This window comes from Elaeis guineensis, chromosome 7 (genome assembly GCF_000442705.2).
Source record: "Elaeis guineensis isolate ETL-2024a chromosome 7, EG11, whole genome shotgun sequence".
NCBI classification, from domain to species: domain Eukaryota; kingdom Viridiplantae; phylum Streptophyta; class Magnoliopsida; order Arecales; family Arecaceae; genus Elaeis; species Elaeis guineensis.
Window position 1 is genome coordinate 43,835,800 of NC_025999.2, and position 16,834 is coordinate 43,852,633.

Genomic DNA, 16,834 nt, shown 5'->3' on the forward strand with positions numbered 1-16,834 from the left:
CCAACTCCCTCCATGCGCCATGTGGCACATGCGCATGGATTTAAATCCACACGCCAATAGAGAGACTCTTAGGCTTGTGGTTCCCTAGTTTTTGGCACCCAACAGTAAGTCCAATCAGAATACTTCGAACCCATTTCAAGACCAAATCCAATTTTGCTCAAATTGGTTCTAAATTAGCCCAAATCGGAACCCGATTTGAATCTGATTCGAATCTAGATGCTAGGGTTTGCAACATATACTAGCATGTTCAACTTGCAAACATGGTTTAATCAAATTAAACCCATGATCAATTCTCTTTGTGTGTGACCCATTAGGTTCCACATCTAGCCAGTAGTGAGTCTGGGTGCAATTTGACCTAATTTGGTTAGAACACAACCAAGCCGATTTAGGTCAAATCTAGCTGACCCATTTTGATCAATCAGAACAGCTTCTAATTAATGATTGAATTAAATTCTTTAATTCGATCAAACTTACAAGATATGATTGACATCTAGCAACGTATCATGTCTACCTGAAAGATATAGAAATTTGATAGAAATACCAAAAATACCCTTCAGTGGAAAATTATCGTGCAACTTGATCTTACGATCATCCTGCATCCTGAATATAAGTTTGGGTATGGAGAAATATCAAACCTAATTTTATATTCATATTTCTCTCGATCAGATAATAATGACTCAATTTATGAAATATTAAAAATTATTTCTAATTTTTCATAATGCTCTGATCAAAGTCTTTTTGAATCATTATTCGATCGAAGCAGATAGAATACGATCTCCTCTTACTAGGAGTGATCATTTCCATATTGACCTACTCACAACCTTCATAAGCAATCCACCATATCCAAAACACCCCGTATATGATTAAATCATGAATGAGTATGATCCAAAATGTGGATTCATGCTTATAAGGTTCTTTGGCAGTCTCAGGTCAAAAGATTTACATGCACAATTCCCACTGAGAAACATCTGTTGACATGTAGATAAGACTCCATCAGATATTCTTTAATTGGATCAATTCAGTGAACTCATTCTCTAATGAGCACTTACATCCTTATATTAGTGTCATACATAAGTAATTGTGAGATAAATTACCCTCTCCATCGAGCATACACAGGATGTACCAGTCTTATCGAAAATATTGATCCCCTACTCAATGTTCCATCGACTAAGAATATTTAAAATTAGGGTTTTAAGGTTTTAGGTCTCACTGGTATGATCGTATCATAACCCTAAAACCATAGCCCTGATTTATGGGGTTTATCAAAAAATAAAACACAGCATATGATGAACTAAATGCTTTTATTTATTTAAAATATAAGTACATGAGTTGTCAGGAGATAAAAGAATATCCATCAAATTACACATTTTGATTGGCTTATAGGGCATATTCCTTTCATGAAGGCCAAAAAAAAAATGACAAGAAAAGGAAAGAATACATAGAGTAAAAGGTAAAGAAGCTTTAAGGAAGCTTAGCTTCTTCAGACTTCGAACTCTCGGTTCCAGCCATCATCGAGGATTGCCTTAAGTTTTCGACTTCTTCTTCCAGTTCTTTCTTTCTTAACAACATCTCCTGATACATTTGGTGGAACCGCTGACTCTCGCCCTCCGACTCCCGAAACCTCTTCCTCAGGACTTCGGACTCCGCCTCGGCATACTTGACTGCCTGCTGCTCGTAGGCCAGCTGAATCTTTAGCCGCTGCAGTTCAGTCTTCTCTTGCCCAAGGGCCACGGATAGTTCTTCCATGGTTCCCCTCAAGGAATGGAGCTCGTCGGAGCCTTATGCAGAGATGGCCTGGACTCTCTCAGACAACTGCCTCTGAAGGTGGGCAACCTCGTCAGTCGCCGTCCTGAGCTTCCTTCGATAGTCATCTACTTGTCCGCACCAGCTGACTCGGTAGGCGTTGTAGTTCACCTCGACATCCTGCAGCTACTTTTGAAGGTCGAAAATTTTTTTTGACCAGTCTCGATCGCGGTCGGCCTGAGTTGTGAACCAGGATGAGCTCCCTGCCAACTGGCCGATCTTCTCCCGTGCAGCCGCCAGCTCAACCTCAAGGGAGCTGATCTTGGAAGCTTGAGTCCAAGATCAGTTGCTGGCACATTTTCGGAGTTCCTCAAGCTCCCTCACGAAGTCAGCCTTCCTTTGGGTGTAGTCCATGAAGCCCTTTTTGTGGAGATCCCGAAAGTGAACAGCCTCCGCAGTGACTTCCGAATGGCTCTTCCTCAGTCAGTGAAGTTCATCATCCAGCTTCTTGAATTTCTTCGTCAGACGACGAACTTTCCTTCTGAGGTCCCGGACCATCAACTTTAGAGGAATCTCCTGTGGTAGGGGGAGAGCTTCGACAGGACACTATCGTTGGAAGACAAGAATGCCACAACACAAATCAGTGCTAGAAAACAAAAGAGAAGAAAGGGAATGCAGAGTAAAAAAGAGAAGCCCTCTGTAAAGAAGAACCCGATTTCATTGATTAAGTTGTTCTTAAGTACAAGAGAATGAGGAAAGTTGCAAAAAAAAAAGAGAATATAAATTTAGAGGTTTCGGACCTCTGGGGCAGAAGTGGGGGAGCTCGGCACCCCTGGAAGATCGGCCACGGCAGTCGCAACAGTCGAAGAAGTCTCGACTGGAGGAAGATCGGCAGTAGCCTCAGAAGGCCCGACTTCATCATCGGATGCCTCATCCAGAAAGTCGAGGTCCAGCTCAGGAAACTTTTCGATCACCTTCTCTTGGCAGAGCTCAAAGCTCTTGATAAAGGCGGCCTGGCCAAACTCGATCTTCAGATCCCTCATCTCGGAGGAGGTTTTGAACTCCTCCACTGCCCAGACCGTTGCCTCCAAAACTAGGGTCGGGATCTATGCCTTCAACTCGGAGACCTCGGCCTCTGCTTTCTTTCTTTCCTCCTCCAAGGTGGCCCTCAAGTCTATCGAGGTCTGCTCCTCCTTCTGCAGTGCCTCTTGGAGACTCACGACTTCGATGATCTTCTTCTTGAGGCGGGCGGCCTCGGCCTGGCGACCTTCCTCTGCCTGGGTGGCCTCGATGTTGGTGATGAGCTGGTGATGAGCTGGTGTCCAATCTACAAGAGCGGTCAGGAAGTCAATATAAAAGCTGAGGAATAAGCTAAGCCAAGAGGTGAGAAGAAGAAAGGAGTAAATTGACTTACCTCGAGAAAGGACCCCAGAGAGTCCCAGACCCGCTGCTCAGGATCGGTGTGAACGGTCCTATGGACGACCTCGGACGGGATGCACCCATCGACCAATCTCTTTATTATATCCCTATTATTGAAGAAATTTTTCCCTGGATCTTCTTCAGAGCCATCGGCCTCCTCGATGGCGGCCCTGCAGCTGCGGCTCTTGTGGGTCAATGTCTTCTTTCTCCTTCTCCGTTCGGCCCCCGGTGCCTCCTCGGACCAGGCCTTTGGAGCAGGAACGTCGGTCGGGGGGGCTCCTTAAAGAGGCCCGGGGGACTGTGAGCTAGACGTCGGAGGGAGAGTCGACGGCAATGGCCGTCTGGGCAGGCACGGTCGAGCTGGTCTCTTCTGTCCTTGCCCTCTTCGCCGCCCCCGAGGATGCTGCGCCTTTCTTTTTGTGGGTCTTGAGACCCTGGGCTAGCATTCGAGCTACGTCAGCATCCATATCTGTAGTGAATGAAGATCGACACAGCTTAACAAAGGAACAAGAAGAAAGGGGAAGCATAAATAAATAAATATATATATATATATATATATATATATATATATATATATATATATATATATATACCGGCAGGGTTGAGAGGGCTTAGGCCGATGTTAAACAAGAGTTGTTCCTTCAGGAGGTTGGAGAGAAGAAGGGCTGGATAAGCCTCGAGTTTGTTGGAGGCTTCAAGGTCATCCTGTCCCAAGCTAGAAGCCCAACGGACGGAATCCCTCAGGGAGCCCCAGGGGGGTAGCCCCAGCTCCAAGGATGGGCATCGGACGTAGAAGAACCTCTCTTTCCAGTTGTGAATAGAAGAGGGGGCACCTTTCAGCAACCCCTTTCTACCGAACTGAGGGAAGAAGTACCACCAGTCCTTTGCCGAGGGATGACGCTTGAAGGTATAGAAATTTCTAAACAAAGAAAGAGTCGGCCGAACTTCAACTAAACTACAGAGGGAAAGAAATCCTATCATAAACCTAAAAGAGTTCGGTGCAACAGAAACTAAAGAAATGTTTAAGAAGCGAAAGAGTGCAATAACAAAAGGTGGAAGCGGAAGTCGAAGTCCGACGCGGAAAGCTTCTTGGTATAAACAGAAGCAATCGGGGGGAGAAGCGCTAGCCCGGCCAGTCGGCCCGGGAAGCTCCAACTCGTACTCTAGAAGAACTCCGTACTGAATCCTAATCAGTGAGAGTTCCTCCGGAGTCAAAGAGCTGGGGATGGTGTCTGGTACAAAGACCGGATGAGGTTCATCTACAGAACTAAGATTTTGGAGAGCTGGGACGGACGAACTCCTAGAACTGCTAGAGGAGGAAGTGCTGGAGGAGAAAGTGCTGGAGGACATTTTGAATCGAGAAAAAATCCTAAAAACTCTGAAAAAATTAGGAAAACTAAGAAATGGGATGTTCGTGGAAAACCAAACAGGTGGAATATAACAAAAGAAAAATGGAAGAAGAATAGCAAAAGAAAAAACAAAGAGGGGAGTTCTGGAACTAACCTAGGCTGGTCCGAAGGATGCAAAGATACAGAGATGGGGATGACTCGAAGAATGCCTAAGGCCAAAAAAGACGCTGAGGAAGAACGAAACTCTCAGGAAGAATGAGGGACCGAGAAAACTTCCAAGCAAAGTGAAACCCCTGAAGGAGGGAGGCAGGTTTAAATAGGCGATGAGGTCCGACAGAATAATGATCGCGGATCTCCTCTGGCCGATCTACAACCACCGCGTGGCCCACTCACTGCTGTAGGCGACTGAAAATGGCCGACAGTTGACAGAACCATTATTGCACCGTACCTTGAGCAACGCTCCAACAAAAATCTCGAAAAAATCTTTTCGGATTGCCTCGATTTGAAAAGGCTCCAGCACCAGCACGCCAAACGCCAAAATATCTGGAAACAACTGGGTACGAAAATTGAGGGAGGCAACTTCGGCTGTAAAAATTTTTCTGTACTTCCTTCATTCGGAGCCCGAACTCAGAAGTAGGGAGATTGGTGTTGGGTATAAAATACCCCTAGCCGAAGTTTGTAAAAGGCTGACCCTTCCAGGGCTCTTCCAGCTTCCGACTTTGTATGGCATCTTTCTGAATTTCCTCGACCGTCCGAGCTTCCATAATACCATCCGAACTTCTCCAATAATAAGCTCCCCCATTCATCTACCGGACTACTCCAAATGTTCTCTGGGCTTCACTATCAGTTAATTTTCTATAGTGATCGACTATTCTCCGAATCTCTTCCAGACTTCTTCCGGCCACGAACGACTTTACTCCGAACTCCTCCCGGACTCCTACAGGAGCCGGACTCCATCCGAACTTCTACAACGGATGAATTTCAGATGAATTCCTACAAAAGCTGGATCTCTACCCCGAACTTTTATTGTAGGTGGACTTCATCCGAACTCCTACAAGGGCCGGGCTCCGTCTGAACTTCTACAGTGGATGGATCACAGATGAGCTTCTACAACGAATAGGCTCCACCAGCAGGATCTCTACTCCGAACCTCTTCCAGACTTCATCAAGGATCGAGCTTCTCCAACGATGGGACTTCTACAGTAAGCGGTCTACTCCGAACTTCTACGACAATCGGTCTCCATTCGGACTTCTACGGTAAGCAGACTCCTTCTGGACTCCTACAGGAATCGGACTCTGTCTGAACTTTTACAGTGGTTGGATTTTGGGCGAACTTCTACAACGGACGTGCTCCAGTAGTTGGATTTCTATAGTGACCGACTGTCTCTGGTGTCTTCCGTACCTCTCCAGCCATCAACCTTCGACAGCGCCAGCCGACCTTCCATAGATTCATCCAGTCTCCTCCAACGGATGAACTTCCACAACGCCTCCCGAATTACGCTATCAGCCGACCTTCTGTCGGATTTCTCATGCAATCGGACCTCTCTGACGGACAATCTTCAGACGAGCTTCCGCATCAGGCAAATCTCAGACGAACTTCTCTGGCAATCAGATTTCTACCGAACTTCACCAACGAAAAGTCTCTATCCGAGCTTCTACAGCAGATGACTCCCGCCTGTAGCATCAGCACCCAAGGTATCTGACAACAGTAGACTCGTCAGCAACCTCAAAAATATTCGAGCTTCTTTCGGATGGCTGAGATAGAGAGCCATTCCGCTTCATCAGACGTCCCAGTCGAGCTTCAGCCATCAGGCCCAAACTCTCTGGCAAGTCACGACAATGGCCACTACTCCACTCCACTCTCTATAACAGGTTCCATGCGGCCCCACTACTCTCTAGTAAGTCGCGACAATGGACACCACTCCACTCTCCATAACAAACTCCATGTGGCCCTGAACACCCCCTGACACCAATACTCTCCGTAACAAACTCCGCGTGGCCCCGAACGGCCCACTACCAGGCGGTTACAAATGTTGTTGTCAATCAGTTACGCTCTCCATCTATAAAAAGGGACCTCCATATATGTTCTTCTCTAAGCTCTAAACTCTATCTCGAAATTCTGCTAAAATCCCATTTGAGTGCTCCATTTCTATTAAGGCAAAGTACTAACTTGAGCGTCGAAGGATTTTATCGGAGCACCCCCAACTCCGATTTAGACTTTTCTTGCAGGTTCTGACAACAGACGCGATCCTCTCGACTCTAGCTTCTCCAACATCGACGGAATTCTCCACCAACAGAACCTGAACCTCATGTGTAGTGGCAGCTAGACATAGTCAACTGTTCAATTCTGTTTGACCCATAACTTAATTCTCAATCAAGTTAGCTTATATGTTCAATCAAGTCAAGTACTTCCAAATTGGACATATAAACATAGGTCAATTCTTTCCTACTTTGTCTGACTTGTGTGCGTGACTCCATAGGTTCAAATACTAAGCCGGTAGTACAGAAATCAATTCTTACACTAATCGAGATACCATTTAGCAATGATTTCTGACGTTCAGATAGGTCGAATTATTGTAAAAGAATATTTCAAAACTCATATACATGGTTATCGCATAATTCATCCTTTTGACCTTGAATGCGCTAGGATGGTCTCAAGTTAACTATCAACTGAGATTGCTTCATCCGCATTGTATTTCAACTTTTCAAATCTATCTCATGGATTATCCTAGCCAAGATTTTGCTAAATTAAAATACAGTGATACATCAACTTCAATAATCCGGAAGAGTCAATCTCATTTTGATCCACACACAAATTTCGCAAGTACTTAACTGTACCTAGTAGTCTTCCGTCACTATATTAGAAATCTAAATAATCCGGTACCAAAGTACAGTGAGTTGCTTGTAAGTCACTATGGTGATCTCAGGTCTGAAGGATACTTATACCCATGTGTTTAGCAAGCAGCTCTTGACAGCAGAATACTTAGCAGGTGAGTCATTTGTTCAGTGATGATGTACCTCTAAATCTCACCTGTATGCCATATCAGTATCACCACACTCCTTGGTTAAGAGGACAACCAATCCATATGGCACATAACGACCTCTACTCGATAAACATCATTGTCCTATAATGACGTATCATTTGGTCGCGAACATATTTAAGAACTATACGATAAATTCTCTGTTTATCGCACACTAGCATAGTTCTAAGGACTTCATCACAACACAAGAGTTCAAAGAGGATGTAACTTTATAATGAAAAATATCAGAATAATTTTTATTCAATATTCAATAATTCATATATAAAGATGAACTCAATCATCACATGATTGGTTTTAGGACATAATTCCCAACAGTTGCAACCCCATGCTGGGTGCAGGCATGGGTGCATGAGGGTCCCTCATTAGGCACTTATCCTATCTCAAACAAGATTTCTTATTAGATAAGGAAAAGATTAATTCAAATCAGATTTAAATTAAGACTCCTAATCTAATAGGTCATGAAAAATCATCTATAAATAGGAAGGACTTCTAACTATCAAAGGATAATAATTAGATTGTGTGCTAAAGTGAGAAAGAGAGAGAGAAAAGGCGTCACACCACCTTCTCCTTGGCATGGTGTTTGGGCGTCCACCTTCTCCATGGCGTGAAGAGGCCTAGGTGTCCCACATTTGGGTGTGAGGCGTCACACTGAGGATCCTTTCCCTCCCCTCCTTGCTATCTTATGAAGGTACAACAATCTGATACTTCATCCCACTTTCCTATAAAGCCTGATGTGTATGTGAAGTAGAGGGTTTGTTCGTTCAAACCTTTGCGAGGCTTTGGATTCAGAATCCTTTGGAGATTTGATCTCTATTCTGCTGTGAATCAAGTAAAAGATAAAATCTTTGTTAATATATTATAAAAAAATTTTAGATGCTTCCTGGCAATCTGTTCTGAAACATTCCTATTTTCTTCAATAGATTAGGTTAGAAATAAGGCAATTGACTTGATCTAAACCTTATCCAACAAGATCATTTCTGTTCCCCAAAATTCGATCTTAGATTCACCAAATTTTTGTCGAGGTTCAATACACTTTTTCTTTTTTCTTTCCTTCCTATCCTCCTCCTATCCTAAAGAACTGAAAAAAAAAAAGGAAGGGGCGAAATTTTAGTCACGTCACGTAGAATTGTATCTCTAATTTTCTTCATTTCTTCGCATATTAATAACTAGAATGAAAAAAAAGGGAATGACAAGGCATCTAGGAATAAACGATTAATTTCTATCAATAGACCTGCTAAAGAAGAAGAAATTGATTTAACCATATGCTAGCATGGTGCACCAAACCCATAGAATTTTATCAAATCCTAATCCAATTGTGACTTCATAAGCCTAATTGGTCAATCCAAGATTAAATCCCTTATTGTGTGACCCTATAGGTTCAATTCTGTCTAATAGTAAGATATATCATGATCTCCATTATAGTATCATTGAAACTCCTTTCAAAGGATTGAAATAATTTCAACTCACACCCATCAAGGATCATCGATTCAGTATGATCCTAGTAGCTCTCACAATCCACCAGTGATATCTAACAATATATAGTGGCAAGCCAGCAGAACTGAAGGAATGAACCTCTAGGTGTAGTTATCATGTGATTCAATTCTTCTATCATGAGTTTCAACAAGACAAAGGTCAAGGATAAATCGTCAAACCTCATCCCTATTATATGTTAGAATCAATCGATTCAAATCTGATGTGAAATCTTATGGAAATATCTTTTCATCATTCATACTGCCATAGCCATGGGCTTTTGGATTTAATCTCATGATCTATATATGACTACTCCCCTTCTACCGAGATTAATAGATCCCATTTTGGTGCAATCTAATTCCTACAATAAACATTCTGCAGCCAACATACACCTCAAGACTTCACATGGCTAGGAGATCGAGTTATGGTATAGTCAAACTACAACACCCCCAAGGTGAACTACCGATGTATCTCAGGTTAGAAAACTAAACACACTAATGCAGTTATGAGTATGTCACTGACGAAAAAATAGATATCCTTGTGACTACTCGAGATTGGTCATGCTCAATACTCTTGTTCCTAACAAGCACTCGCACTTTCACTCTGATGTCTCTACATCATAGATTTAAGAGTTATCTATTCAAAGGAAGAGATCATGCACCAATCAGATTAATCACCGTCCCTCTGATGATCCTATAATTGAGAGCAATTTATAAGTTAACTAATAATAACATATTTTAAATTTTCAACTCTTGAAAATATGTGTTATCATGCCCATTAACTCAATGGACGATTCATAGATACAATAAACTCAAATGTGAATGGATAAAAATCTAAATTTTATTAATATAAAAGTCAATTATACAAATTATGTCTTAAGAAAATTTTACAAGTATCGGACAATTTAGCTTCTAGAGCATACATCTAATATATTATCCTTCTGTAGCTCAGCAAGTCATCGATCAAGCTTTTGAAACTTTCGATTGTAGTTGTCCAATTGATGGGAATCGCTATAATATTGAGAGTATCCTAAGGTTGAGTCTTCATCAGACGATCCTGAGGGGGAATAGCATCATTTCTCCCACTTTGAGCTTTAGTGATGAGGGGGAGTCTTCGGACTAGAAGATCTGGATGGTGAGATTGTTGAGTAGGTTGAGATCATCAGTTGTGTCAGAATGAAGCAGCATGTGGGCCATACCCCTCAAGTTGTTGCTATCACTTCTTTGCCATTTGTTGGAGACTTTGGACGACAACCATGAGGATTTGTACTTGTTGCCCTAGAGTGGCAAATTGCTGCTGGTCCACCATTATGATAGGGTGGGAAAGATTAGCTTTAGCTTGTGGGGTCGGTCGTTCATCCGTCATGAGGAACGTTGACCAAAATTAACTGAAGCATTTTATGCTCATGTCCTCGCTATTTCCTCCTTCAGAATTGATTTTTTTCTCTATCCAGCATGCCAATCTATTACTGCTAAACCCCTATGGATGGCACGTTTGAAGATCGATCAGATGCTTTTGAAAGATACAGGCCACTCACGAGGATGAAAGGACCGACTAAGAACGTCTACTCGTCAGAGTGTGTCTGATAGGAGACCCTTCGATGCTTAAGTCGACTAGAGTCTAGACAATAGTCGAAGGAAGGAGGGAGAATAGAAGCAGGATTTTTGCTTTCTGGAATCAGGCTTACCTGAGAGTTCTCTTATTATCTTTTTATATAGAAATAGAGCCATAGGATGTTATGCTGGAATACGGTAGGCCATTAGGGCCTATTAGGCCATGATCTGACAAGCCTCTAAGATGAAAAATCCATCTACTAACCTATGAATCAAGGTTGGTAGTTGTGGATATCAGCTATAGATCATACCCACATTTCGAAAGTTGTTGGGAGATTTTGAGAATTGCCTATGTGGTTGAATAGCTCGGCGATTGAGGTCAAAGCGGAGCCGAGATTCTGCCTTAGGCGTATTGGCATCCGTACAGGTTGTTGGGCCTTATTTTCTGACATCGATTGGGTTCCGACATCGAGGTCAGTAAATATCCGATCTGGAGATCAGGCAAAAGCCAATGACATAGCACCGCTCCATCTTGGATTTTTAGGTTTCTTCTTCTCGACATTCGAGGTGGTCTCATCAGGTCATCAGTAGATGCTTATTGCAGTCTAAGGAGAGAAGGTTGGGTTGAATAGCCAGTAACTTCTACAAAATTTGTCTTGGTAAAATATTACTTCTTGTTTGCCCAGATCAACGTTATTGTCCTTGGGACAAGCTAAATGTTGGGGGAATTTTATAAATGTCTTTCACCAAATCATCTCTGAAATCGCTTCTCTAAACAGTTACATTTTCTCATCTCATCTATATGATTCTTTTGCTATTTTGTTCAAACAAACATCGGGTCCTGCAGGCACTCTCTACGATAGCTGAGTAACCCAACATTGGAAGCCTTTGGCAGCTAAACGATATGCGAGCTCTCAGGAGGATTTTCAACTCTACGATGGATTATATATATCGCCCCGTTAACGGCTCTAGAGAAGTCGCTTCAGCACGCATGAGTTGGGCTGTTCAATCTCTATTGTACAGTGTATTTTACACTGGTTGTATTTCTTTGCTCTTTTAGCTACGTGGCTACTTATCCTATCAAAAAAAGTGGCATTTATCATAAATATAAAAACAGATCTGATTATGTACCCAAAAAAAAAAAGGAAAAAAGAGAGATTTCATTTGCTCCTTTTGTTCACTTTATAACTGGAATTCTTACATATAAGATTGTTTGTCAGTTGAGAACAAAAGCAATTGGATCCAGGAAGCATTTGAATATTGCCCTTGCAAGAGCATTGTAGCAGAATCAGCAGCCATGACATCATAGAATTTTAGTGTAAGGTACGCATCTTTGCAGGTATTGTAAATGAATCCTTGCCAACTAGATTAATTGTTTCCACTTAATGCAGCTAGTTATTCTTCAAGTCCTTGTTTCTGATTAAATGACATGCATCCATAAGGTATTTAGTACTATGATAGCCCAACCAAGCCCAGCCCAGCCAGTCGATCAAAGCCCAAAAAACAAAAAAAAAAAAAACAGAAAAAAAAACAGAGCAACCGGGAAGAAGACTCCCGGTAGGAGTCTTCTTCTCCGGCGATTTCCGGGCAAATTAGGACTCCTAGGACCCCTCGGAGTCCTAGGGTCCTCTATAAGAAGATCCTCTCCCTCTTGAGACCGATCATTGGCTTCCTCCCTCTCTCTTTCTCTCCGATTTCCTCGAATTAGAGCCGCGGACACCGTTCGATTCTCGCCGTAATTGCTCGCCGGTGAGGTCTCCGGAGGCTGAGGTAAGTCTCCTTCTTCTTCCCTTCCTTCTTCCCCTTCCTCCCATGCTTCTGTGCGCGGCTGCCGGCGACGAGAGTCGCCGATTTTCGAACGAGAAAGAGACCCTATTTTTGAGTTTTTTTTCTTTGGATTTTTCAGCGCCGGCGATCGGAATTGATCGCCGGCCACGCCCCTCCGTAACCGGGGGAGTGGCCCCCGTCGGCCGTCGGCCTCCGCCGCGGCGGCCGTGGCCTGAACGGCCCGGCAAAACATGGGCCACGCCGGTCCTCTGTTCCGGCGTGGGAAGAACCAGGAAAAAAAAAAAAAAAAAGAAGAAAAGAAGAAAAAGAAGAAAAAGAAAAAGAAGAAAAAGAAAAGAGAAAGAAGGAAAAAGAAAAGGAAAAGAAAAGGAAAAAAAATTGAAATTGATGAGAGAGAGAGTTTCTCTCTCTTCTCTCTTCACTTCAGTCTGAACCCTGACTTTCTCTCTCTAGAATTAGACTTTCTCTCTCTACTTTCTCTCTCTAGAATTCTCTCTCTAGATTATTTCTCTCTCCTAAGATTTTTAGAATTTTGAGAAGAATGACGATGAATTTAAATGATCCTCGTGATGGATTTTTGATCCGTGATCGTCGGACGGTACACCGACATCCACTTTGATCAGATCAAGTATTTTTAGATTTTATTTCTCATGATCTTATTGAATTGTCCACATGATAATCTTAGCATGATTTGATCTGATCGATCGAATTTGTTGAATCATATTGTCTGAAGAATTCAAGATGAGTTCTCTCTCTCTAGAATTTTCTCTCTCTAAAATATTCTCTCTCTTGATTGATTCTCTCTCTAAAAAAAAGGTTAGTGAATGAAGAAATTTCTTTTAATAAGTCTGATCTGATTCTAATGAAGAACCCTGATCCATGATTGTCAGACAACGTACTGGCACCCACTCTAATCAGACCATGAATCTTTAGATTTGATCATCCATGATTCTGATCTAGCCATGACTTGATTTGATCACATTGATTTCACCAATCGAGATATTGGACCCATCGTAATGTTGGATTGTGTCACCTGATCAATTCGAATTGTACCTCATGAATTCTCTCTCCTCTGATTTTCTCTCTCCACTTGATTTTATGAAATCGATGAAGAAACCTCGATCCTATCACTTCGAATCTGATTTGATCTGATAGTCAAACTTTGGATCATTTAGGTCCTAATTAGATTTTGATTAGATAAAATTAAATGATCGGACCCAATCTAAACCGTTAAAATATGGTATTCGTATTCTTTCTAATTATTGAAATTGATTCTGTATAGGATTGTGGATATTTGATCATGGGATATCGCGATATGATCTATGAACATAATTTTTGAAAGAAAATTTATAGAATTATGTGGATTTATTGGAATACGTTTGAGGTAAGTAGAGTTTACTTTTACTAAATTTATCTGGTAAATTATGAATTAAATAAATTTATGCATGCTTGCGATTGTAATTATTTATTGAAATAATTGTTGAAAATTATTTATGATGAAAGTTAATTGTAGAAAATTATTTATGATTGAAGTTATTTGTGGAGCAATTATTATGATGATATATGATCTCAAAGAATGTTATAATTGATTTGACTCGAATATCAATTAATTTTATTATTCTTGAAAATAATATATGAATTGGAAGACAATATGAAATTGACAACCTGACTGTGTTGAGGACCCCGCCAATGGGGGCATATACGTTGGCAATTGACTGTCCTGAGGATTTATGTCGCCAGTGAGACCAGCGACATGTCGCCAGATAGACCAGCGACAAAACCGCCAGCTAGACCAGCGGTTCCAAAGGACTTGGCTGCCAGATGATTCGCAGCCCACCGCAAGCAGATACGCGGTATTATGACCCTGCCACAGGGATAATGTGGTCATAGTCATGGTTGGTAAGAAGAATTTAAGAAATTGATGAATTTAAGAAGAAAAGCATAATTGGAAATTATGATGAATTGACTTTTATATATGATTGACAGTATGAATATGATTTCATGAAATTACATATTGATTTGTTTTGCATAGTATTATTTGCCTGATTATTCAGTTAAAAGTATACACTGCTTACTGGGCTATTTAGCTCATGATAAGTTTTATGTTTTTCTTACAGATCCAGAAAATTAGCATGATGTGGGATTTCGGTTGGGAGAGCGATTAGAGATGGAGTTAACTCATTGATTTAGGATTTTTCTCAGAATTGATTCAAGACCTTTAGTTTTGTTTTTAGAATTGACTTTGTCAGACAGTTACTTTCTTTTGAACACTTAGTTTTGATTTGTTATTTGAACCAAGGTTTGATTATTGAATAAAGAAAAATTTATTTAACTGTTTGTGAAGATATCATGATGAGATGTCTTGCATGCTTATGGAAAAAGTATTCTATAAGTATGCGGCGGTTGCCATGACCCTCGATTCAAATCTCGGATCGGGGGCGTAACAAGTACATGCTTCATTGTGCAGGATTCATCTCTGTGGTGATAATTTGGAATCAAAATCACCCACATAGACGAAAGAGCGGCTAAAAATAAAGCAGGGAAGCAGAGCAGAACCAAGCAATATTTCTAGCATAATGGTAGTCTCATATGATGCCGCCAAAGTTGGCAACCTCTACGTTTATAGCATCTTAAAGATTCTTAGAGGGGCTATGTAGTGAACTCTCCGTATATTTGTGCTGCGCAAAAAAGAAGTTTGATGATGCATATGATGTTCCAAAAGAAGTAAACGATATCTTCTTTTACCCACCTATGCTTGATTATCTTGAAGATGGCTACATGGATTTCTTGAATACCTTTCTTAAATTAAATTCCCCTTACTTTTTTCTTGTACCATTATCTATATTCAAAAATTTTGCTTGAATCACCTTTGATTCTGCTGCAAATATTGTGCACCCGTTAAAGCTTGTTGTTTGTTAGTTCTCTAGTAATTGTCTTCCATGATTTGAATCGTGGATCTTGATCTTCTATCTTTTGATAGAAGCTTTCTGATATTAAGTTCACATTGAAATCAAGTAGAGCAGTGAAATATTGTTTTTTAAATTTAGCAAGCCTATCCTGACCAAGTTCTTACATTTTTCATGTGAATTTTTGCATTTCCAACTACTACCTATTCTCTAGTTATATATGGTACCAAGATAACAAAGAATGTCAGCACTTTCAATTGCTAAACATGATTTTGAGTTAGTAGAATTATTCCGATCACTGATCTATACTGTTTAGAATCACATTATTATCTCAGTTAAACAGGTTAGATGGCTAACCATATTTAATTAGATACACAGGTTATACAGTTATTAACAATTAAACAAGTTTACTGTTGGAGCTGACCCAATATGACTTATTAATTGAACAGGTTTTACCTACTTTCTAAACATATTGGATTCAAATTACACATCCTGACCAGTTTAATATATTGATAAGTTTTAGATTTAAAATTTTCTGACCCAATCCATATTCGATCCAATCTGATTGTCACCCTTATTTAGTTGTTTAGTCAACTGCAACTCAACCAGCTTGCAGGTTGAGTTGCAGTTTGGTCTAACATCACCATTTGGAAGCATGAGTCTTGTAGGCTGTATCTTGAGCCACAGCATAGCTGCATATTAGCCCTAAAATCCAGCAATTCAACCTGCAACCACAATGTCTATAGGTCAAAGTTGCTCGAAGACTCCCAAAGCCTTTGATTATTCTACCCTCGATACCTCATTCAAACCTCCACCATGCCCTGGTACCAAGCCCCACCACCCTTGCCACCAACGACGATCAGGAAGGTCCTGTCACCCTCTGCTCCATGCCCTCCTCCCTAATCCCACCACCCTCACAGCCAAAGGGTGTTGGGAAAGCCCCCAATCCCCAAAAGCCTTACCAACCTAACCCTCAGCTTGACCCCCTCCCCCAGGCCCAATGCAGCCATGGTCTCCGTGCCCTCTGCCATCTAAAATACCCCCCTCCCGATTGCTCACTGACCATGGCATCTGCTCCTTGCCACCCTTTGCTAGATCCCCATCTCCAGACAACTTGCAGCGAGGGCATCCATGCCTTGCCATCCTCTGAATCGATCCCATGTCCCAACCTCTTGCCGACCATGGCATCTAAGCTTCACTTGCCTCTGCTCAAATTCATCTCCCTCGCCAGCTATAGCATCCTCATTTTTGCCACCCAATGCTTGAACCCCTCCTAACCTCTTGTTGGCCATTGAGTCTGCACCCTACCACCACTGCATTTCATTCTCGCTACCACACATTGTAGCACCCACAAAACAAGGGGATGGATCCCCAGCATGGGTACTACCTACAACTCAAGAAGCAGTCCATCTCTACCTACAAAGCTCCAAACAATACAATCCCCTAGTGTATGACTCCCATGCTCACTCGCACAGGTGATATCGATCGATCAATAAACAAATAGACAGATTGATAGGTAGGTAAATAAACCATCAAAACTAATCAATTTTGTTATTTTTTCTAGGG